Source organism: Eriocheir sinensis, unplaced genomic scaffold, assembly GCF_024679095.1.
Source record: "Eriocheir sinensis breed Jianghai 21 unplaced genomic scaffold, ASM2467909v1 Scaffold264, whole genome shotgun sequence".
Classification (NCBI taxonomy): domain Eukaryota; kingdom Metazoa; phylum Arthropoda; class Malacostraca; order Decapoda; family Varunidae; genus Eriocheir; species Eriocheir sinensis.
The window spans coordinates 396,730-400,808 of record NW_026111570.1 but is presented as its reverse complement, the minus strand read 5'-3'; positions in this window follow the sequence as shown (position 1 = coordinate 400,808).

The following is a 4,079-nucleotide window of genomic DNA, read 5'->3' as shown; positions in this document are numbered from 1 at the left end:
AAAGAGAACAAAGGCTGGGGCGTGTGCTGTGACTGACGTTACGGTTAGATTAGTAAAGGATTCTAGAAGGGAATAGAGGTTAAGTCACGGCGTGGGTTATGGTTTCGGCAAAGCTACCACTGAGAAAATCCAGCTTTTACTATTATTTATTGACAGTGTACCGTTGAGATGTTGAAGGTCTGAGAAGAAAGCGAAGAGAATGCAATGGTGGTGGTTGGTTGTTTAGAGCGGCGTTACCAATGAAAAGAATCTACTATTTCTATTATATATTTACAATGAAGGTGGTGGAGAGTTAGTAAAGGAAGTTGTAGGGTTGTTGCTACTAAAGGAAGGGGTGAAGGCGACACGGACCATTGAAAAAGATTACCAGCAACTACTTTTTGTTTGCATCTTAGCGTCGCCTCGTTACCGTAAGTGGAACAGTACTAATTGGCGTCCCTAGGGAGTGGCGGTCACGAGGGGAGCGGCGGCAAGCCATTATGGGTTAGGAGGGACGACGGAACCCATAGAACGTCTGAGGGTCTTGTCTTGTCTTGTCTGTGTATGTGTCTGTTTGTGTGTGTATATTTGTCCGACTGTCGGCGTCTGTATCGAAGGCCGCGTGTTATGTTTGCCTCATCATTTTTTTTGTCTTGATATCTTGTGTTAATCTGTATATTTCTGAGGCGTCTTTGATTAGCAGACTGACTGTCATGTCCTCCCTTTTTCAATCGTCATGTCTGTTTGTTTGTCTTTCTATTTCTGTTTGTCTTATTTCAAGTCAGACTAGTGTTTTGGACCACTACTTTGACTGTGTAATCCAATACGGCCTGTTGCATGGTCGGACTGTCGGCGACTAAACTAAAAAAGAAGGGTGACTAGACATCCAGCAGGACGAAATATAAGACCTGTCAAAGGGCGGATGAGCTTGCTACCCAACGGTCATCTAGTTCTAGAGTGTGGATTCGAACTCACAGCCTTAGCCGTGCACCAGGTCTCCCTTCCCGGGTGCGTGACAAACCAGGTCCTTCGCTCTGTTTCTTGATATTTTTGCTTCACCGCAATCCCTCGCCCTCTTTCTTCTCTCCCCTCGCTTTCACTTTCATTTTCTTTCTCGGCGTCTCAGGTGTTTGGGGGCTGCTGAACAGGCAGCGCATAGTGTCCGCACTCCTCCCTCTCTATCTGTTTCGTCTCTTAAAATAATAATAATAATAATAATAATAATAATAATAATAATAATAATAATAATAATAATAATAATAATAATAATAATAATAATAATAATAATAATAATAATAATAATAATAATAATAATTGTCTTTCTGTAGCAAACCGTCGTCCGTCTGTCTAAAAAATGACTTTTTTTTTCTTTCGTGCCTGTGTCTACTATTAATTTACTAGTAATTTAAACGGAAGTAGACCAGGGCAAAGACAAACATGTATGAGTATCCATTATATTCTGCCCTTAAAACGAGCAAAGCAGGAGGAAACCAAACGAGACAGAAGGAAGCCGGTGTAGGGTTCTAGAGGCGTCGATGTATCTCTAAGGAAGTTCATAAGGGAAGCCGGAAAAGGGGGTGAAAGGCATACCACAGTTACAGAGCTTACCTTTGAAGTGGTTGAAGTAGTGGATCTTCAGGTTGGTAACTGTAATATTTTTCAGAGGTAGTGTAATGCCGGGGAGGCGGGGGCCGTGTGGTCAGGGTGCGTACGTGAAGATGCGGAGGACGGTGGGCAAATAATGTGTTCCGCTCTGGTGTTCTGTTTGTTATATAGTTTCGCTTCTTGTATCGTACTACTTGATGTATAGTTCTGTTATAGTTTGTTGTTCAGTTCGGAGTTTGAGATGGAGACTAGACAGACATAAATATCAACAGGAAAGGCGGGATGAAAAAATAACTGGTTGTCAGGAGCTCTCAAGGAAAAGGTGGAATAATGATAGTTCACCGAGCAGTTATTTTACCCATAATTATAATACATGACGCGTCTTCTGCCGTGAGTGGTACCCAGAGCGTGGAGGGGCGAACTGCAGGAATGGTCATATTCTGTAAATTAGGACCGTGAACTTCTTATAAACGTTGTAATTTGTGCGATGTGTGTGGGGGGGAGGGGGGAGAGGGGGTTAATCATGTCCCAGCTGCAAGGGATGAAAAGTACGAGCTGTTTCGGTTTCCAGTGAATAAGATAAACCACATTCAGGGTTATCACCTTTAGCGAAGACGACAATGTAGGTAAAACAAGTGCGGGGTGAACTTTCCTTATTACTTCATCTTATTCTTGAAAGCTACCGTATAAAGAGTGACCCAGTTTCGGTTTCCAGTGAATAAAATAAACCACATTCAGGGTCATCACCTTTAGCGAAGACGACGATGCAGGTAAAACAAGTGCGGGGTGAACTTTCCTTATTACTTCATCTTATTCTTGAGAGCTACCGTGTAAAGACTGACCCAGACCTCTCAAAGTCTCCTCGTATTCTTGTGCGTTATTGCGGATATTTAGGGATCAATGTTGATATAGTTTACTAGCAAAAAAGGGAGAAACAAGAGACTGAGCTTGCATAAAGACCTGTTAAAAGTTGAGGAGGAGCTACTGGTGGTGGTGGTGGTGGTGGAAGAGGGGTAAGGGTTTCGGTATTGCATAACTTAACGGAGGATCATGGAAAGTGTTGGAGTGGAATATTGGTGTATTGACAAAATTGGAACGCTGAGTGGGAGGATACGATTAAGGGATGGTGTGGGAGGAAGGAAGGGAGGAGGAGGAGGAGGAGGGAGGGGAAAGGACGTGTGAGAAAAAAGAGAGAGAGAGGTTAAGGTATTGTCGGGTGCATACGTTATTGCTACGCGTGGCCGCGGTGCACATCTCCTTCACTTTGGCCTTTTGAACCCGTGTTAGGATGAACCCATTGCCCCGAGACACAGGCCAGCGTCCCAGAATTTCCACTGTTTAGCTTACCCATCACGTAGGGAGAATGAAAAGGCCGGAACTCGAACCCAGACACCCGGATTCGTAGCTAGGCACGCTAACCACTGTTCCACGGAGCTAAAGGGGGCAGGGTAAAAAATGCTAAAATTGGAGAAGAAATGTGGAGGAAGGCGCAGAAGAAGGACTGAAAGAGGGAAAAAAAGGGAGAGGAGAAGGTTGAGTAGAGAAAGGAAAAGAAAAAGTTGGATAAGTGGGATGAAGACGAGGAAGAGCAGAAGTAGGAGGAACAGGAGAAGATGGTGAGCATGCCGATGATAGACAAGGAGGAAGAGAAGGATGAGGAGGAGATAGTGGAAACAGAGAAGACAGGAAAAAGGAGAAGAAAGAGGAAGAATATAAAAGGACGTGAGAGAAAAGAAAAGGAGAAGAATTAGAAAGAGAAAAAGAAATTCGACTCGGAGAAAAGGTACACATGGAAATGAAATGATGCGCACTGAGAAGGAGGAAGAGGAAGAAGAGGAAGAAAAGAAGGAAGAAGAGGAGGAGGAAGAGGAAGAAGAGGAAGAAAAGAAGGAAGAAGAGGAGGAGGAAGAGGAAGAAGAGGAAGAAAAGAAGGAAGAAGAGGAGGAGGAAGAGGAAGAAGAGGAAGAAAAGAAGGAAGAAGAGGAGGAAGAAGAGGAGGAGAAAGCCCAACGCACAAGAACTCAAATCCTGACCTCGACCACAACATTCTCACGCCATAGCACCTCGCGTGGCGGTTTAAAATTATCTCTCTCTCTCTCTCTCTCTCTCTCTCTCTCTCTCTCTCTCTCTCTCTCTCTCTCTCTCTCTCTCTCTCTCTCTCTCTCTCTCTCTCTCTCTCTCTCTCTCTCTCTCTCTCTCTCTCTCTCTCTCAAAATACAACTTTCACTGCCTGGCTTTTGTGCTGTCTCATTGCCGGATCCAGAAGTTACATAGTTAATCTTCTTGCTCTCTTGTTTATTGTTGTGAAATAAATTATTGTTTTTATATATATAGCTTTTGATATCAGTAAAATAGCATATCATCCTTTTGATTACGTTAAAGCGTGAACGAAATCTATTTGAAGTAAAACTCGCCGTGAAATTGAAATCAGGCCTCGGAAAGCACGATTTTAGCTCAACTTATTTTTTACAGCAGTAACTTCACAATTATTCCCC